General features: G+C 35.2%; 1 long non-coding RNA gene across 1 annotated transcript in view; it reads left to right on the top strand.

Moving 5' to 3' along the window:
- Positions 1–621: 621 nt before the first annotated feature.
- Positions 622–22,400, top strand: part of LOC141519961 (uncharacterized) — a 107,945-nt gene continuing 86,166 nt past the window's right edge. The window contains exons 1-2 of the long non-coding RNA XR_012477487.1: positions 622–929; positions 17,386–17,602. This is a non-coding gene — a long non-coding RNA (uncharacterized LOC141519961). The remainder of the gene's footprint in view (positions 930–17,385; positions 17,603–22,400) is intronic.

Raw genomic sequence — 22,400 nt, 5'->3', positions numbered from 1 at the left:
CAGCAATGATAATGTTTACTAGGCATGACTTGAAATTCATTAAATATTGTGTTCTAAGTTTCCAAGAATAATATTATAATATGACTATAAAAGTTTTTAATTAAAAAAATAAAACCTTCTATATCATTACAGACAGAATAATACCATTTACTCTGTGTGGGGTCTTCCTAAAATCTCTTGGATCTTTTATTTGTATAATAGTGCATATTTTCTCTGTTTCTTGGTCTATGTTCCTGTCAAGTACCTGAAAAACAAATATCTGGAACTTACTAACTTGGTGGAAATTCTTCAAAATATGCCGATGACTTGGCATACTTTACATGAGAATTAAATTTAAAGGCAGTTATTTTAGCTAGTGCATTGGGGACTAGTTATTAGTCAAAGAAACATGCCTGTAGCCAAAATCAATAGTCTGCAAGATATATCAAGGGAGGCTCCAAAATGTCAAGTTGATAGGTACAATCATAAAACATTCTTCATCAGACAGAGATAAATATATGCAAAGGAAGAAGCAGTCATTTAAGTTCCTGGGGACTTGGAGAGGGCTGAATCATGAGGTTAGAGATGCCTGGAAGCAAACCAGTTCCTCTGACTTGCCTCATTTCATCCTGACAACAGAAGCCCACTTTGTGAATGTTTGTGAGTGTGTGTGATGTCGCCCTTCTGAACAGCACACATATTGATCTCATAAATATCAGTGCTATAGGAGGGCTTTAAAGAGCCCTGGGCTGTATGGATTGGACCTTGTGCTTCTGGAACCAAGCCCTGAGGTTTATTTTGATTGCTATTCAGCTTTGCTTAAGTGAAACAAGTAACTGTCCGGACCTGGGAAACTAGCTCTGTGAATAGAGCTGAGACTCAGTCTGTTTTTCCTTGATGGAAACAGGTGGAATGTGGACACTGGCTCTGTTTTGAGGAATCAAAAAGAGGTGAGTAGCAAGCAGGATGAGAGGCTCATCGGGATTTAAATTTGAGGTCTCTCACTTTGAGTCCTTTTTTTTTTTTTGGTTTGGGTGTGGCTTACTGAACTTTCTTAGCAAACTTACTCCCTTCTAGAAAGTTTCTGGAACAGTAGTCCTATCTGTTACCTAGAAAAGAAAGCAGGCAACTGTAATCTTCCCTCATCATCCATCCTTTTTTGCTGTCTAATATAATAACTGTTTGCTATATCATTTTAACCAGGCTTTTGGAAAAGTTGATCCTCTTTGTTCTGCAGACTGTGTTAGCATCCCAGGTTGGATACAACAGCCTTCTTTTCAGGGATCTTATTGAGTCTTTAATTCATGTGATTTAGATCTAGTTGCATTTCTGATACACATTCTTGTATACAACCATGTCATCCACCTGCTTTGGGCAAATGGTAGAAAGATGCTGATTTATTGACTATTTTACTGCTTGAGATCCTTCAACAAAGAAGGACAGCCTGGGGAAACATTTTTAGACATAAAATTTCAGGACTTGTTTGACAAAAAAACAAAACAAAAAACAAAACCCCCCAAAACTAATTCTTACCTTTTCGGTGACCATGTAGTTCTTGCCTTGACTGCTTGCTAGAATTGCCATAACTTACTGTCATCTCTCTCACCTAGATTCTCATAAAGTCAGAACTGCATCTATGTCTCTGTACAAGAGTATTTTCAGATTTCTCTCTCAGCCTCATTGTTTCTTCACTGCCTAAACTCCCATTGACTTCTCATAGATGAAGGGAGCAGTCTCTAATTAATGAATGTTCCCCTCACAAACCAGAGATCTCCAGAATAGCTGTGTTTTTGGTAGTATTCACATACTTTGATGGCCTTCAAAAAGGGAAAAAAAACAAGTCAACAGGGAAAAGACAGTATAATATCCTATAGTAATGTATAATAATTCAGGATTGCTTATGTTTTTATCTAGAATAAAATGTTGAGATGAGTGTAGGTATGAAGTGTGTGAAATTTAACAAAGGCAGAAAGAATGGAAATGCTTTGATTTTCCTCTTTCTATTAACACAGAAGAAAGGCAATATGGTATAGTTAATAGGGAAATAGCCTCAGCCATGAAAACTACCTTTAAAACACATACTAGTTGGGTTAACTAGAGTAAATCATTTAAACTATGAGTATCATGGGCAATTCTCTATAAATTTCAGAGAAGTTAATCTGCATTTCCATTTGAGTGTTCCCAATATCACTGAAACTACATTAACATGGACGTCTCTAGAGTTAGATTGGCTTCTTTCCTCTCTTTTGTCATTCCTTTGAATGAAGAATTTTTCTTTTCGTGAAGTTTTTAGACTTGCTTTTTTACATAGTTTGTTAAATTGTATAGTATTGTCAAATCTTACTATGACTATAGGAATGGATTTTACAGGACAAGAACCAATGTTATTTTTTTTTTGTATTAGAAGTAAAGATGTACAAAAAGTAAATGTTTGGTGCAAAATATTATTCATTCATTCAATATTCAATAAGGGCTTAATATATGCAATGCTTCATAATAAGTATTAGGAGAGGGAAAAAGAGAAATAAAACATGATTCCCCCGCTTAAGGAGATTGTGATCTAGCAAGGATGGAGCAATATATAAATAATCACTATACAAAATAAAATATTTTAAGTACATAAGAAGAATAAATATATTATGCTATAAGAGTAAATGTAGAAGGACTGAGTAGTGATTATATGTTATGTAAACAAATATAATATGACATAATATATGTTAAATTTACAATAAGTATATATCAAAAGTATAATTAAAATATATTTCCAATCACATTATTAGAAAAATCCAGGAAGACTCTAGTAAGGAACTTATATTTGAGCTGGATATTTGAGGATGGACTTTGAAGGTTGAAATACAAGAACAAAGGTATTCCAAAAATTAAGAATAGCATTGTGAAGGTTCAGAGGATGGAAGCATGGGAGAAAAGTAGAAGGAAAGCAGTGGTAGTTGTAACAAAGAATAGCAGTAAAGGTGGTGGCAGCAGCCACTTCTGTAATCTCCTCTCTCCTGCCTCTAATACTTGGAGGTTTTTTTGAATGTCCAATCTCACATAGACTTCTCAGAATACTTAGCTTCCTTCAGAATTCAAGTTCTTCCTCTTACATGAAGCTTTCCCTGATGCCTCCCCTGCCCAACTGCTAGTATTTTTCTACCCCCAAAAAATTACCTTGAATTTACTTTATACCTGTTTCATATTTAATTATATTAATATATTTTATTTCCCCTATTATAACATAAGCTCTTTGTGGTCAGCAACTGTTTCTTTTTGTCTGTTTATCTTCAGTGCCCAGCATGTCTGTCAAACAGTATGTGCTTAATAAATGTTGGATGATTTTAATATTGCTAATTTTACTAATAATAATGGCATATTATACATACATATATATATATATATATATATGCTTACTACAAAACTTTTGGAGTAGCTTTAATAGCAGCAAAATTCTCTAACCTGGGAATAAACAAGCAGGCTGGAAATTCAAAGGAATAAAGAGCTTAACTTATTTCCCAATACTGTAGATATGCATATATATATAAACTTGCATATGTGTACATATATAGGTATGTACCCATATCATTATGTATATTATATATATATATATATATATATATATATATGTTTGAATGATCATTTCAATGAATTAAAAAAAGAACAAGTCTCTGCTAAGTACCACTATGTCCCACATTGTTGGAGGAATACAAAATAAGTTTTATAGAAGACTTAGTCCTTACCTTCAAGCAGTTTATCATTTTTCTCAGATTAATAATCCCAGAATCAGAGATGCTTTGATTTGGAATGAACTTTCATCCCTTAAAAGAAATATCCTCAAAATGTTCATCTAAGGGGCGTCTAGGTGGCGCAGTGGATAAAGCACCAGCCCTGGAGTCAGGAGTATCTGGGTTCAAACACTTAATAATTACCTAGCTGTGTGGCCTTGGGCAAGTCACTTAACCCCATTTGCCTTGCAAAAACCTAAAAAAATGGTCATCTAACCTTTATTAAGAAGTGGAACTTTTTAAAAAGTAATTTAGAGTTATAATAAATCATAGAAGAAAATTGAGTCCAATCCTCTCATTTTATGATGAAGAAACTGAAACCAATAGAGGTGAAATGACTTGCCTTAGGTCATAAAGGCAGTAAGAGGACTATCATTTGAATCTGGGTCTCTTCACACAATGTTCTTTTCTTTATAACACACTGTCTGCCTGCCTTCTGGGTTTTCTTCTAGAGTTGCTAATAATTCTTTATGCCCAAGGGCATCTAAATTATTCAATTGTCTTTTCTGGTTTCTGCAATCTTGAGATAGACTTCTGAATTGGATAGTGTCTCTTAATTGAAAATGCACATTATTATGCACCATGGTCTACTTCCCTCAAAGGGTTGTTATAGTCTCAAGAGACTATAAAGTACTATATAAATGTAAACTACTATTATCATTAAAGTTGTAAGAAAAGAAGTAGTATGTATGATCCAGTAAGAAAAGACTTGGTTTGTTCAAGTCCAGGTTGTATCATTTTCTAGGGAGCTCTTTGACCTTGAGCTGTATCTTTAATAATCTGGACTTCAGTTTCTCCTTCTGTAAAATAGAAATGATAATATTTACAATATCTAACTCATGCACTTGTAAAAGTCGAATGATGTCTATCACTGTATAAATGTAATTATTTTCTTTTAAAAAAATACACTCCCTAAGTTGACAGCTTGACCACTGTTACCCATCATAGCCTCTTAAAAGGGCATTAGAAAGATATTATCTTGCATACTTAGAAATAGAAATATCCTTGTTCCTTCAAAGCAAACAGCCTGATCAAGTGTCCCGAAAGTTTCTCTGGTAGTAAGCAAGTAATACCAACAATTTTAAAAGGCCCTTCAAAATAGGACAGGATGCAAATGAGGTACATTTGCTATTACACCTAGAAGAAAGGACTATTGAAAGAAAAATCTAATCGCATGACTGTGGCACTTCATGGAGCAAAGAATGAATTTACCGGAGAGCCTGGCTTTATCACTTTCCTTTGGATTTCTGCCATGAGTCCTTGTGGCTGGTGAAGCTGTCATACGGAGATCCTTTAGCTACTTCTGGTAATAAACCCCCTTGGATTTAGTTAGAGGCAGACTTGTCATGCTGAATTCCATGGTGGAATGGATTGTGTTATAGAAAAGCTGCGGTACATTTTGTGAATTGAATGTACTCTGAGTGTAGATATTTGGTATGATATGATTTTTGTGCCTGGGTGGGTCTGTAATATCTTGTTCATGTCTCTACATAGTGAAAAAGTCAGAATTATAATCTAATCTTTACTGGAATAACAATACTATCATTATTAATACTATTAATGATTATACAATTCTATAAAGTTGCAAAATTCAATCTATTCAATTTAACAACATAAATATTAGGCTAGGAAAGGAGGGTGCAAAGGCAGAAAGTGCCACAATTCATGTCTTCAAGGAACTCTTCTGAAGAAATATTACATATACTCAAATAAGCACAAAAAGGAATAATGCATGGTAAAATGTTATAGGGACAAAAAAAGTTCTATGCAAAGATCTTTAGGAAAATTGAGCAGGAAGAAATCATTTTCAGCTGGCAGAAATCAGGAGACAAAATGTTTATGAACTAGACTAATGAAAATGCAGACTTTCAACAAATGTAAATAAGGAAGACATTGGGAACAGTTTACAGAAATGCAGAAAGAGAGGAAAATGCAGAACAGAGTAATTAACTTAGTCTAATCCAATCAGTATCTAATGGTCAAAGGATATGAAAAAACAGTTTTCAGATGAAGAAATTAAAGCTATTTATAGTCAAATGAAAAATGCTCTAAATCATTAAAGTAACTGGAGGGTATTACTTCACACCTATCAGATTGGCTAAAATGATAAAAAAGGAAAATGATCAATGTTGCAGAGGATATGAGAAAACTGGGACTAATGCATAGTTGGAGTTGTGAACTGATCCAACAATTCTGGAGAGTACTTTGGAACTATGCCCAAAAGGACATTAAACTGAGGCTACCTTTTGATCCAGCAATACCACTGCTAGGTTTGTATCCCAGAGATCATAATGAAAGGGGAAAAAGACCCACATAAACAAAAATATTTATCAATTTCCTTTTTGTGGTGTCAAAATGTTGGAAACTGAGGGGAGAGGGTGAGGCCCATCAATTGGAGAATGACCTAAGAAATTATGGTATATGAATGTGATGGAGTACTGTTGTTCTATAAGAAATCAAGAGCAGACAGACTTCAGGAAAAATCTGGGAAGATTTGCATGAACTGATACCGAGTGAAGGGAACAGAAACAAGAGTAGTGTTCATGTTAACAACATTATGAGATGATTATCTATGATGGACTCAGCTTCTCTCAACAGTTCAACAATCAAAGGACAATTCTAAAAGACTTGTGATGGAAAATGTCATCCATATCCAGAGAAAGAACTATGGAATCTTGATGCAGAGAAAAGTATAGTATGTTCACTTTTTAAAACTTCTTTTATGTTTTTTCCCTTTAGTACTGATTCTTCTTTCACAGCATGATTAATAGGGAAATCTGTTAAAACATGATTATATATGAACAACCCATACCAGATTGCTCACTACCATGGGGAAAAGGGAAGGAAGGAGGGGGCATAGAAAAATGTGGAACTCAAAAACTTAGAAAAAGATGAATGTTGAAAACTATCTTAACATGTAATTGGAAAAAATGAAATGAAATAACATGAAAAAGGCTTTAAAAATCCAAGGAAGACTTTCCTCTTTTCTGGTTAATATACCAGCATCTGGGGACACAAGGTAAAACAAAACAAAAATCCCTTTCGTCATGGACCTAACATTTTACTATAGAATATCAAATTTGTAAACTCGTGATAATTTAAAGAGAGATAAGCACTAACCACCAGGCAGATCTGGAAGCTTCCAAAGAAGGTAGTAATGAACTAAAAGGAAGGGAAGAATTCAAAAGAGCAGAAGGAAGTAGTATAATCCATGAGGTATAGAGATGGAGGCCATGAGTTTGAAGAACAGCAACTAGACCATTTTTGCTGAAACATGGTGAATGGAGATAAATGATATGCAATAAGCCTGGAAAGGTGAATAAACTGTGAAAAGCCTTAAAATATCAAGTTGAGGAGAATGCCGTTATTCTGCAAATAGAACAAAACCGGTGAGGGTTTTCCCACTGTGGTCCAGCTGGATTATCTGATCTACTGTCAAACCTAATTTTTCTCATTGTTCTTCATGTTAGTAAACTTTCTTCTCTTTAGTACTCTATTCTTTCTAGGTCTTTGTGATACTTCTCTGCCCTGGTCCTTTTACCTCTCTGACATCTTCTTCTCCATCTCCTCATCCATATCACACCTACTAACAGTGAATGTCTCTTCTCTTATTTTTCTTCCTCTTCACTATTTTACTTGATCTTAATCCCATAGAGTCAATAATCAGAACTACTTATCCAGGCCTAACCTCTGTAAGTATCTTATCTCACAGTTCCAACTGTCCGTTGAATATTTCAAGCTGGATGTCTCACAGACATCTTAAATTCACCATATCCAAAATAAAATTCATCTTTTACACCAAAGCATCTACTCTAACTTCCGTATTGTTGTTGAGGATAACAGTTTCCCAATCACCCAGATTCTAGGAGTCACTCAGTCTCTCACATGCCCTTACCCCTATATTCAATCAGTTGTCAAATCCTCTCATTTCTGCCTTTATAAAACATTGTATATGCCCCTTTCTTTCCTCTCTCTGCCACCCCAATGATACAGGTCTCTATAAACTTGTATATGAACAATGACCTGCCATAACGCTCTCCTCACCTCAGTCCAACCTCCCCAACTCAGCTTTCAAACTGATCTTCCTAAAACACAGGTGTGACTATGTTACATCCCACCCCTCAATAAACTCCATTTGCTTCTATCACTTCCAGGATCAAGTAGAGAATCTTCTGTTTGGTATTTAAAGCTCTTAATAATTTCTTCAATCTTCTTACCTCTTCCTTTGCCCTATCAACCCTCATGCTCCCCAAACCCTCTTCAAACCAGTAACATTAGCTTCCTTACAGTTCCTTGGACAGATACCTTGAATTCAGGCATTTTCACAGGCTGTCCTTCATTCCAGGAATGCTCTTCCTCCTCATCTTTGCCTCCTAGTTTCTGGTATCCTTCTACCAGAAGCTTCCCAATCTCCCTATTCTACTGCCTTCCTTCTTTTGAGCATTTCCAATTTATCCCATATATAGCTTGGTTATACACAATTGTTAGCATGTTTTCTCCTCCATTAGACTATGAGTTTCTTAAGGGCAAGAGCTATCTTTTGCCATTTTTTTACCCCTTAATGATACTTAGCCTAGTACAAAGTAGGTATTATATATATATATATATATATATATATATATATATATATATATATATATTGATTAACAAAAAACATTAAAACAAAAACAAATCCCACTTAGAATTGCTCCTTTAATAGAAATAACATATAACATACCTTTACTGGTCCGTATACATCTTGTCTTATTTCCTTTTTAATTTAAGGCATTCATTTTTGAAGTTAAAGTGACTAGTTATTCCAAGGACAGAGCCTACAACATCTGTCTTATTACTAGCAAGTTCTAACCATCTAAGCCGACCTGTTCCATCATATGTAGTACTGCACTATGACATTAGACTGAAAATCAGAAATATGTATTATGGTTCTGATTCTGTCATTAAGTAGCTTCAAGAGTCTTGGACAAGTGTTCTCCATCTATTTGCTCTTTTGAAAAATGGAGATAGTATCCAGTTCACCAAAAGTGTAAGAATAAAATGAGAAAAGGGGCATTATTATCAACTTATATTCAATATGTGATATAATATAATTAATTACTATTTCTGATCATACTACTTATGGGGAAAATTTCATTAATAATTACTATATTATCTTCTTTCCTAGAGCAATATCTGTAGAAAATGCATACTATTAAAATATCAAAATCACTTTTACAAACACAATGTGAAATTTATTAAGACTCATTAAAGTCATTTTTTTTCTATTTCACCTGGAGCCTTTGTGAAGATCATTTTTAAAAGAATTTGTCACAAATAAAGTTATTGGTGTAATGGTGCGATTGACCCTAATCTACTTGGCCAGTCTCCATCACTGAACGCTCTGCTGAAGTGGTGGTCTTTGTGTCTTTCTCATTGTTATTCTTTGGTGACATAGTCACTTGAATGCTCGAGGAGTGGAAGCAACGGCAGCATTCAACATCAAGTCACTTTCAGCTCTTGAGATTTGAAAAGCAGCCACTTGGAGTTCATTACACATTTCTACTCAACACTCTTGCCTTAACATTGTATTGCACAAGAATTCTAAATTCATTTTGGCTGCGGTACAAGGCCTGTTTTCTGCCTGGATGCCCAGGTCTCTCTTTCTTTCTATTGTCTCTGGGTGGTGTCCAGGAATAAAGGATACTTAACATTAAAAAAGACAGAATTGTTTGCAGTGAAAATACTTCCCACTAACTGGTGCACTCTAGAGGTTTTATAAACTTCAAATGTCACTTCCTTTGGAAGAACACAGGCATATGTACCTTTGCATATCATAACTGGAATTGTTATTCTTTATGTTGCTCTCTATTTCTCTTTCCCATTATTTATATTCACCATCCATGAAGACTTTTTTTAGAAAAAAGAGAAAATTCTTTATGTGAATCCCTTATCACAATGGTTATTTCCAAAGCCTTCATTACTGACACGTACTTGGCACCATCTATTTTACATATGAACATAGAAACCATTCCTCGAAAATCTTGTAGAATAGAAGTGGGTTGGTTTTGGCATTGTGAGAAGAGCACTATGTTGGAGCCAGGCAATAGTCACTTACTAGTTGAATCATCTTGGATAAGTCACTGAACTCCTCAGATTCTCTATGTTTCTACTTAAAATGAAAGCTTTTACATATATATATATATATATATATATATATATATATATTATCTTAAAGGTTCTTTCCAGGTTTAAGATTTTATGTTCAACATTATAATGTGCAAACAAATAACCTATCTGTATACATTCAGGTATTAGTATTGCTATGAGAACTGCTAAAAGTCACTGCTACTAAGTTATTTTATGAGACAACACCAAAAATTGCACAAAAGTGCAAATACGATGGGATATTTTATGAATATCAGATTTCATATTCTTTTTGCTTAAGAAGCAGCAACATTCTGAAGTGATAACTGGCCTGGAAATCAGAAGACTAAATTTGAATCCTGGTTTATCACTTATACAACCTTGGGCATGTGATTTGCCCTTTCTGAGTCTCAATAGCCTCACCTGTAAAATGGAGAAAATATTTGTATAGTTATTTGTATCTCATGTGACTGTTTTTTGGAAAGTGATTTATAAAATTTTATATGAATGTTGAGTTCTTTAAAAGTAAACAACATGCAAACATATTTATATATGTGTATATACTTCACTTAGAAGGATATATACTTATCTTCTAAAAATTTGAAGTTATTTGACAATTTCTTTTTCTTGTATTTGCTAACTGGTCATGGTGTATGTATGTTGTTAGGGGACACATTTTCTCTGGTGCTTCGTTTGGGGCATTTTTTTCTACAGGGAGAAATTAATCTCCTGGCGTGGATCCATCCTAGTATTAGCCTTTAATGCTTTTCTCTTCCTCCTTCACTCTAAATCATTATTAAGTTTATTACTTCTCTTTTTTTTCTTTCACTGGAGAAGATTAATGGCTTTCAATGGGCAGAGGTAACTCCACAGAACTCATTGGCTCTATAAATAGCACCTGCTGCTAATTCTCCACTGCCTGATATCTCCCCAACACATCTTGGTCTTTAAACAATTTGTTCAGAAGAAGAGAGCCAAGGGTCACTGTGCACTTTGATATTACTCAAACTGTGTTTTATGGATAGTGGGTTTTTCTGCAAAAGGTTTGGCTTGGAAGGTCCCTAAAGGAAACTGGACATACTAGCCGTTCCTTAGAGAGGCATACTTCTCTAGCTGAGTCTGTAATGATATCAGGGAACCTGTTGGACCTGTTGGGGTGGTGCCTTGCCAATGACTTTCTTCAATAACTTTCTTTTTTCCAGTAATTTCTTTTTGCCTCCATATGGTTGAGTCTCAGCTGAACTCTTTTCTAATAGTCTGAGGAAACTGTGACTTCATTGAGATATAAAATACCAAAATGGAGAATTCTGGGGAAATTGTATGGCAGAATAACATTATTTCAGAAAGAAAAATATGCCTATCCATGCAGGGTATATGAGGGGTTAGCAAGGCAAGTGAATAGTATGGGTCCTAGAGTTAGAAGAGGAAGGTTCAAATCCCAGTTCTAATATTTATTAGCTGTTTGCCAAAAGTCAAGTGGCTAAATATTTTTGAAATTCAATTATCTCATCAGTAAAATGGAGGTAACTAGACTTGAATTCTTTACCCCACAAGGTTGTTATAAGGAAAGTCTTTATAAACCTTGAAGTACTATATAAATATGAGTTATAATCACCTGTAATAATGGTAGCTAGCACCTAGTTTTAATTTTGTCCAGGTTTATAGGGATTTGATGATGTAGTAGATAGGAATCAGAAAGATAGTTCAAATCCAGACTCAGACATTTATTAACTGTGTGATACTGTGCATGTCACTTAATTCCCCTTGTCTCGGTTTCCCTTTCTGTATAATAAGTTGGAGAAGGAAATGGCAAAGCAAGAAAACCACAAATGGGGTCAGGGAGAATCAGCTATGACTGATATGACTATATAATGACAGGCATTATAAGGGAGAGAAAAAAGTTCACATTTTTGATCAAGGCATTTCACTGTCCAAACATATATAAAAAGTCCAAACTATTTAGTCTAGCCAAGGATTTTCACAATCCTGACTGAGAATTACCTTTTCCACCCCATCACACACTACTCCTCTTCTTCTAGTCTGTATTCTAATCCAGGAGCAAGGAACCCTGACTCAGGGGTTATATTGATGTGGCATTGCCAAGACAACTGCAGGTGGGACTCAAAATTCAACAAATTTAGCAACTTTTAAGGGATGAATTAATTAAATGTTTGACCAAATGTAACCCACAAACGGTGTTATAAATATTCAAATGGCACTTGACAGAAAAAAAGGTTCCCTATTCTTTCCACTCCCTGTCCCATTGTTTATTTCATGCTTCTATCTGGGTTTCTCTCCTCCTCCACTGCCCCATCCCACCAAAGACAATTAGCTCTTCTTTCATGTCTTCCTATGAGTATCTTCCTCATCTTAACTCCTATAGTCTTTACTTATGCTTTCTTTTCTTATTTATTTCACATCCTATTTTGATTATGGCATTTCTATGCTTGATTTCTTTTCTCTCCTAAAGGGTGAGTTCTTTTAACAGTCAAGGTCAGTCAATCTATGAATAAAAATTTATTAAGTAGTTACCATCTGTCAATCACTGTGCTAAGTGCTCAGGATACAAAAATGAAAAGGAGTCTTTACCCTAAAATAGTTTATAATCTGATGGGAGAAGACAATACACAAAAGGATTCTGAAAAAGAGTGGTTGTGGGGGTAGTTATCTGGGGAGTAGGGGGTATGATGGAGAAGTTCAAAGAATACTCAGATGAGAAATCAAGAGATATCCTGGGTGGCACCACTTAAATGAAGATTTGAGAAGAAACTCTTCACTCAACCCTCTAGGTGGGAAGAGAGTCCTGATCTATGAGTACTAAGGCTGATTTGACTTTGCAATATGATAAGATTCCTAAGATCATTATGAAGACATCCAAAGAAGGGCAATGGAGTCATGCTTCATTCATCTTCATATCTTTCCACTGAGCCTATCATAGGTCCTACACATAATAGTTGCTCACTAAATATTTGTTTAATTTTTTTAAATTGAAACTCAGAAACATATGTAATAGAGTTAACATAAAGCAAAGAAGATTGTGTAACTTAATATGAATAAGGGACCAGTGTTGAGAAACCCAAGTAGAAATAAGACTTTCTAGCCAATGCTCAAGGAATATAAAATTTTAGCTATTGTAACCAAACAAGAACTACAACTAAAAGGAAGCTTCAAGGGAAGGCAGTATTTGGCCTATGAATTACATACATACATTGTTTGGTTCCAACCTTGCCAAGTATCTTGCAATTCATATGTAATCACCAGGAGGAAATATAATCTATATGAGCAGCATACTCTGTTTCACTGACATGGAAAATGATACCAATGGAACCATGATGTCTTAGGCTTATCATACAACTATAAATGTTATTCTCAGTGAATGGAATCCCCATAGTTTTGTCAACTCACTCTTCATTCCTAAATGTCTCTTAATCTTTACACACACACACATAGACACAAACACACATATACTTACAGTGTAATCTTTTTCCTAAATAGAGATTTGATCCATATTTTATTATTATCTCTCTTTATATATCTCTCTATATATTATATATATGGAACTTTCTTTAAAAAAACCAAACCTATTCCAATGCTTCTTTGTAATGCAAAAGTGAGTGTCAGAAAGACTCACAATAATAGATACCAAACAATAGTACCAAAGAAGGAAATCCATCATACATTAACAAGAAGGAAATAACTAATTATTGAGGTGTGGTCTTATTCTTAATAAGCTATATATGCTTAATTAGACCTTTAACTATGTCAAAATCAATGCCAAATTGCAAAGATAAAGAAGTCATTGAATATATTTACTGCAGATCCCCATTTAAACAAACTTTCACACTTTAAAAGAGAAATGGATAAAAGTAAAGATCCTCACTGTTTAGCTATTTTTCTTAGAAAAGTAGTGATCAAAGAGGGGGCAATGAATGCTATGATCCCATGGGGCTGTGACTTGATCCCAAGGAATTATGAATCCCACCTTCCCCTAATAGCCATAGCACACAAACCTTTATCCTTCAACACTCCACTGCTCTTCCCCTTCTCTGCTTCTCAGGCTTCCAAGCTTCCCCTTCTGAATTATGTATGGGACAGTAATAAGCTAGCTTCTGCCTAGACACTCAAAGTAACAATTGTGTAGGTGACACAGGGAAAATGCCTATTACCTTCAGCAAACCCAACCTCAGGCTCCTGAATAAGATCATGGCTCCACAGAAGTGACCAATAAGAGTCAATTCCTTTCATTTGGGGTGAAACAGTCACACCATTCATTTTTTCTCTCAACTCACTACCCTTCCAAACTTCCCTATTTCTTTTGAGGTTGCCACCATCCTTCACACTGTTTGGTATCATCTTCAATTCATCACTCTTCCTCATTCCATATATCCAAAGAGTTGACAAATCTTGCAACTAATAATTTTAAAATAGAGATGCCAAATAGTTGACAAATCTTGTAATTTCTACTTTTACAACAGAGATGTCAAACACATTCAGGGTGAGTAGGTGGGAAGGAAGACCCAGGTGGCTGGAAACACTTCCACCACACTTCTTAGGAATCTTGACCCAGATTAAAATATAACTGGGAAATATTTAACAAAATAATTAAAAATACAATAAAACATAATTTACATTAATATATAGTCTTCTAAGTCATTATGAACCTGCATGGGTCCTTAAAAATGATCTAGTGGCCTCATTTCTATTTGAGTTGGATACCTCTGTTCTATGTCTCTTACATCTATCTCTTTCTCTCCACTCACACATCCTCCTCAGTACATAGTGTTAGCATTTCTTTTCTGAATTCCCTGCTTCACATCTCTTCCCTCTCTGATCATCTCTAAGATCAGCCAAATTGATTTTTCTGTAGCATAGCTCTGACCATGTCACTTCTCTCTCACTTCACTCAATTCATTCCACTGGCTCCTTTTTGACTCTGGAATTAAATATTTTTATACCTTTACTTCACTTTACTCCATTCACTGTTTTCCAAAATAATACCCTCTGCAGTATGGCTTATAGCCTCTTCATCCAACTGAAACTACTCTCTCCAAAATTATAAATGATCTAATTTTCAAGACTAATGGCCTTTTTCCACCCAAATTCTCACTCTTATTTACCATACAAATCCAATTTGTTGGCAAGTCTTGTGATTTCCATCTCTGAGACATTGCTCATATATTTATTCTTGCATTCACACAGCTACCACAAACCCTCATTATCTCATGCCTGGACTTTTGCAATAGTCTTCTTGTTGGTCAGTCTGACACATCTCTCTGCATTCCATCCCATTCCATCCTGAAATCAATTGTCAAAGTGATCTTCCTAAAGCACAGATATGACCACATAACTATCCATATGCACTTAATAAAATCCAGTGGCTCCCCATAACCTCCAAAATCAAAAATAAGATCCTGCTTGACATTTAAAGCCCCTCCTACCTTTCCAGATTTCTTATATTTTAATAATCCCAAATGCTAGACAATTAAGTGATACTTACTTCTTTGCTATTTCTCTCATAAAGCACTCTGTTTTGAAATTCCTTGTGTTTTCAAAGACTGTCCCATACTTAAAATTTTCTACCTTCTCAACTCTGACTCTGGGGTTCCCTGGCTTCCTTTGACTCTCAACAAAAGATTACTTTCTACAAGAAGCCTTAACTCATTTCACTTTAATTCTAGCACCTTTCTTCTGATGATTATTTCCAATTTATCTTGGATCTAACTTGTTCATAAATAGTTATTTGTATATTGACTTCTGTTAAACTGTGAGCTTCTTGAGGACAGGGACTGTCTTTTGCCCTTTGTATTTCCAACATTAGCACAGTGCCTACACTGCTCTTTGGTGAGTGAGCTCTGTGGATGAATTCTTACTGCAGGGAATTTCCAACATCCCAGCTGTGACTTACTTTTAAAATTATTAACTCTTTTGGAGCAGAAATGGTTTGATTTTTGTTATAATCAATGCTTTGCATAAAATCAACACATAATAAATACTTATCCAATTGAATTGAATTGAATTGAATAGTGTCATGTTCAATAACAGAACAGAAAATCTGGGGAAACCCTTTATCTTTAGAGGTTAGTATAAGTACTAACAGGCCGGTTACAACTCACCAAGAATTACACCTTTTGAAAGAACCATGTGCATGGCATCATATTTCTCATTTCCTATCAATTGCCCTTCTTGCAGTCCTTTGCTTATTTGTAGCTCCTGCTCTTAGTACAGTATTTGATATATAGTAATTATTGTAGGAACTAATGCTTAATAAGTCTTGTTTGAATTTAACTGAAAGAAAGGGAAATACCTACTTCTCCTTCCCCCCATTGTAACTTATTCAAGAGATTTCCTTGCAATAAACTGTTTAGAAATAGATCGTGCTTCCTTAAGGAACATCATCCTCTGCATAAAGGCTTTGTGAGCAGCAAAAATGAGTTAGGGACCATGTATTTTAGTCCTCTGCCCTCACCATTCTATTGATTAACTTTGCAAAAGTCCAGAAACAGGCAGCAGCATGACATAACTCTATATCGTATAATATTAACCTTAAGGAGCACCATTCTTCTGTAATATCATTATTATATTATAACCAGTCAAAACCTTTTGAAATGTGGCAATGTTCTGTTGTAAAATCATCATATTGGTAAGTTTTCTTGTGGTACTGCCTCTGGTATGATTGCTTTTTCACCTGTTATCTTGCTTTCTCAGAATCACTAATGACTTTGGGCAGAATAGGCCTGTGTGGTGGGAAAAAAATCCACAGCAGAACTGAGACCAGGAGACCTGGACTTGAGGCTCAGCTCTTGTTAGCTAATCATGTAACCTTGGTTGAGTGTCTTTATCTGTGCCTTAGTTTCCTCATCTGTAAAGTGAATGTATTTGAGTAGATGATGTCTAAAGGTTACTTCCATTTGAATATGTTATGCATTCAATGAAACTTGTTTGTAAAGCCTGAGCCATGAGTTCTTCAGTTTTGCTTCTCTTTGAGTCACTTGAGTCATTGAGTTCCATTTTATTAGCCAAAGAAACCCAGATCAATATTTTCCTCATGTTAAAAACTAGCCCCCTCAAAAATGCATTACTATTCTATATTGGTGATGAAAGGGATGCAATGTGTGATATAGAAGATAAAAGTGCTCTCGAATCAGAAAGCACCAGGCTCAGATCCCACCTCTGACATAAATTGTAGGACCCTGGACAAATCAGAGATCTCTCTCTAGCTCTAAGTTGTTGAGTAGTTGGTAGCTGCAATAGTGGAGGGAATTCCTGCTACCACAAATCATACTATGAAAGTCCCTGAAATCTTTTGCAGGAGCAGATCCATAAAATGCCCATCCTTCTTGTTCCCATAGGGCTTTTCTTTCTCAGGCTCACTGTAAGATGAGGTTTATCTAAAATTCCAGTGTTCTCTTAGGTAAAAATGAGATGTTTGTATTTGACACTGACAATGTCTTGGCAATTCAGTGAATGCTCTGAGGGAGATATTGATTCCTTCTCTTGTCCTCAGCAGGGCAGTCCATGTGGGGAGTATCTCCAGGTGAGACACAATGCTTTCTTGTCTGAGAAGGCTACATTTACTGCGCACAGAAGTATCATGTCATCAGTGTGACACCATTGTGCCATTTTTGTCTACAAGATGAATCCAAGACCCAGCACAGGAACGAAGAACATATGTTTCAAAAGAAAACAAAGACCGGGTGCAATTTATTTCCTTCCTGGCTCTCTTGGTAAGTTGGGCAGGTAAAGAAAAAGTGCTTCTGTTTCTAATTTCTCCTTTTATCAGGTGGGCCAAAGTTTCTTGAGATCAGACACTTTTCAAATCTGATTGTGTGTCCCCAGAGACAAACATAGGCACATAAGAGATGATGAATACATGTTTGTTGATGGATTTATTAATCTGCCCCAGGTCTTGATCTCTTCACTAAACATGAGGTAACCATGATTTGATATGACTTTCTTACCTCACAGATGATTTTATAGATAAGGAACTGAATGTTAATGCTTTTTCCAAGGCCACCCAGACCATAGTAAATGGTAGAGTCAAGATTTGTACTGTCATCCTCTCATTTCATATCTTTGTACCATTAGGAATTCCCAGTCACTAAAGGACTTTCAATGGAGGCTTTGTAACCAATTTTCGGGGATATCACAGATAAGTTTCAAAGTTTGGGGCAATCTAGACAGACTTTAAGATTCCTTTTAACTCTGCTTCAACTATTCATTAACCCTTCCCTGAGCTCTTCTTGCCTCTGTCATTTTATTTCCTTTCCACTCTAATATTCTGTGTGATTACTAGGTGGATAATTTGTTCTCATCTATTAAAGGGGGTTCTTCATCTATAAAAGGGGGATAATATTTGTGACTTACCTTAAATGGTTACTATAAATTTATAATGAGATAATGAAGATGTGAATCTAAAAACTAAAGATTTGTAGAACATTCATTTTCAAGTCAAGACATCAAACTCCTGATGTCATTAGTTCTCTTTGAGAATGAAGAATGAACAATACCTAGCATTTAATCACTGAATGGGTATTGCTCCAGACAACCAGAGACTGGGAAAAGATCTTAGCTTAAAAAGACCAAGATCTCCCACTTCATCCAGGGCCATCTCCAGTCAAACTTATGTATGTCTTACTATTGGACCCAGATGACTTTGGTGAAGACAGTGAAGTTGATGACTGCACAGTTTTACCTCACTTAAATCCAATTCACTTGCAAGTCAAGTCATTACCTTCTTGATGTCATTAGTCCTCTTTGAGAATGTTAGGATGAACAACAATTTACAGAACACATAAAGGTTTGAAAAATGTTTTACATCTTATTTCTTCAAATCCTTGAAGCAGTCTTTATGAGGTAAGTCATTTTTATTTTATAGATGAAGATACTGAGGTTCAGAGTGTTTAAGTGATTTGCCCATGGCCACAAGCTAAACAATATCTGTGGCAGAATTTCCTAGTCCCTCACTCTACCAGTTTGTTCTGCTCTCTGTTATGTGAGTCATATCAGTTATTATGTAAACTCCTTGAGGACAGGGACTGTTTTATTTTGTATTTTTATCTCTTGTGTCTAGCACATAGTAGATGCTTAATATACCCTTTTTGACTGGTTTATTTACTACTTGAGTACAAACCACACTAAATAAAAGATGTTACCCTAGGTTACCCAAATCATGAATAATATCCTAATCTGAAAATGCCCTATAATGACCAAATCTGATAGCATCTATATCTATATTTCTACTGCTATGCCTGGTATACTCTGTATCAGATAATTACTCTCTTTCCAAGCTTCCTCCCTACTTTGGATCTTGTGAAAAATCCCTCTTGAAGCAACCCTCATGCTTTTTCCAGTGTCCACTGTTCATATGGGTTGCCCATGCTAACTCCTAAATATTTTGTAAGTTCCTTGAGGACAGGGACTTCCTTCCATACATAATATAAAATATAAAATATTTTTACTTCTGCAGATGTTATTTGTATCCCACATAAATGAAGAGAAACATAAGGATACACATTACTTATGGCATATAAAATGGGCATCTCAGAGGATACAAGACACTCTCCCAGGATCTTGAACACCAAACAGTGTTTGTTGACTGATTGGTTTCTTCTTGGTATCTAACAGAGCATAAAGTTAAACATCCTACTCTTTTAGGAACTGCTCAAGTTAAATGCCAAAAATTTATGTAGCTTACAGCAAGTTGTCAATTAGGCTACTTAAATTAATTTTTGGCAGCAGTTAATTGGAACTAGAAGTCTTTTGTCTTTAAACAGCTAATCCAAAACAACAAAATACAATGATTAAGTGTGTTTTAAATAATATTGTTCACAGAATTTAAAATATAGGATTTAATTAAAAATTGGGCTTGTTAATCTTTTTTTTAAATAGAAATTAATTTAAAGTTTAGAAAGAAAACAAGTCCATGATTATCTCTGGGAAGTCTCTCTAAGTCTATCTAGTGTTAGGTCAAATGGGATCCTATACATCCTAAGTTCCTGTTAGAATCTAGAGTCACATTACCATATTTAAATGTAACACTTCTTCCCCCCCCATCCTGGGAAGAGATTGAATTATAAAAAAGTCAATTTGCAGCCATAGCTGCAAATATATAGAAATGAAAAGAATTATATATTTTTTAGAACTGGAAAGGGTCTTACTCTCTTTCCCTGTTACAGAACAAGAAACTGAAATCAGAAAGGTAAACACCCTTAAATCTTAAACCTTAAATTGGATAAACATTGACCAGGGACAACATAGAGGACATTTCTTTATATGTATGTGGGTTGGATTAAGTGACTTTTGAGGTCACTTTAAGCTCTGAGATTCTATAATTTCTATATATTGCCTTAGGATACACAGTTAAGTTGGTAGTGCTGGTAATATACACAATGTTTCCAAACTACTGGTGCTCACAAATTTCAAGCTTCCATAAATATATAAATACTGACCTTACTCCCTGCAATGCTATATGGCTCCAACAACTTAAAAATACTCAATGTTTTGGAAGAACAAAATGTTGGCATAACCATTCTTTTTTCTAAAATGGAACTAAAAGTTTAACTTTCAATTGTACATGATACTGAGAGTCAGGATAAAATCATAAATAAAATTGTAATTAGGTCATTTTTCTTTTAGTTGTTTTTGACTCTTCATGACCTCATTTGGGCTTTTGCTCATTTGGGAGATACTAGAGTGGTTTGCTGTTTCCTTTGTCAATTCATTTGACAAATGAGGAAATTGAGACAAATAGAGTTAGGTGAAATAGGGTCATATAGCTAGTAAGAGTCTGAGACTAGATTTGAACTCAGAAAGATGAGTCTTCTTAACTCAAGACTCAGCACTCTATCCACTTAGTATAGCAAAAAGAACACTAAACCTGAATTTGAGAGAACCAGCTCCGTAATTTAGGAGCCACTTGTCTCTCACTTACCACTCATCACCTAATATCACCGAACCTTGAATCCTTAATCTATAAAACAGGTATTTCCCCTACTATCTGCCCTACATATCTCATGGGCTTTTTTGGGAGGGACAAATGAGACAGTATACATAGAAGCACTTTGTAACCATTAGGTGTTTTTAAGATTTAAGCTATTACTCTATTTAGCTAAGCTAATATTTTCAACCAACTTCTGCTCCAGCTGATTCCAAAGACTTTCCTTTTCCTCTTTCCTATTCTTAAGTTAGTTTATTACTTCCTGATAAGTATTGAGAAGGAAGTAGATTTAGAATGAGTCAAAGGGCTTGAGCTTTCTACTAGTAATATTATGTGTGACCTCAGGCAAATCATGTAATCTCTCTTGGTCTCAGTTTCCTCATCTGTAGAATAAAGAATTAGATTAACTCTCAAATCTCTTCCTGCTAGAATTTTTATGAGCCCTTGTGCTAAAGTAAAGTGTGTGCTACCCATGGAAGAGGTGTAAATAATACATGGTGAAAAGTATGGGAGACCAGGAGCCAAAAGAGCAAGATGGTAGAGAGCAGTATGGTGAGCTAACCTCCTCAAACTCCTTCAAACAAATCTAGAAAATGTACCAGAATAAATTCTGATAGAGAAATCCAGTAAAAGTCACATAATGAATGAGTTGGGTCAAGAATGCACTGTGCAGGGTCACTGCAATGGGAACAGGGACTATCAGCTTTGTCACCTACTACTTAGGTGTCACAATTCCTGGGTAGAACTGTCACATGGGGAGATAAAGAAACCCTTGGTAATGTACTTAAAAAAGAAGGAAATTCAGAAACCAGTAGTAGCAGTGTGGTTCAGATCACAGTCACAGATCAGGGTCTTATTTACAGCATCTACCTTGTTATATAAAAGAACACCAAAGGCAAGATTTCCAGACAAAATTCTGCTACTATGAACCAACAGTTTTCCAGATGGATAATGGGACAGAATTTAGCAGCATTCTGTTGTTGCTCAAACCCAAACCCAGGTCAAGGAGTTTCAGATCAGAGGGGCACCAATCAGACTTTGCCATTTTGAAAGCACTGAAAGCCTACAAGTCTCTGTCCTCTCCCTGAGATCTGAGAATTATATAATTTTCCTCATTCCAAATAAGAAGCAATAGGACCAATCTAAACTTTCCTTCCAGAAGAGTATAAAACACAACCCTAAAATCACATCTGAAGTCAGGAAATAGACTGGAAGAATGAGTAAACAAATAAGCCAAAATAAATTCCATTATTAAGAACTATTATGGAAGAAGGAATACTCAAAACACCATGAAAAAGAGAATGATTTCAAAGAAAATGACTATAAGCAGCATCTCAGAGCAAGACATAATTTGAGAAAAATTCAACCAGAATTACAAGATGATATAAAGTGAGAGATTTTAAAGAGTTTAGAAATATTTTAAATGAATTATGAATTTAGTTTTAAAAATTAGAAAAGAAATAAGAATTATGGAAGAAAGAGTTAGAAAGGAAATTAATAGCCTATCAGAAAACATGCAAAATCCTGCCTAAACCACAAACTCCCTGAAAATGAGAATGGATGAAATTGAATACAATTACTCTATG

Source organism: Macrotis lagotis, chromosome 4, assembly GCF_037893015.1.
Source record: "Macrotis lagotis isolate mMagLag1 chromosome 4, bilby.v1.9.chrom.fasta, whole genome shotgun sequence".
Classification (NCBI taxonomy): domain Eukaryota; kingdom Metazoa; phylum Chordata; class Mammalia; order Peramelemorphia; family Peramelidae; genus Macrotis; species Macrotis lagotis.
The sequence above is the reverse complement of the archived record's forward strand: the minus strand, read 5'-3'. Positions and strand labels throughout refer to the sequence as shown.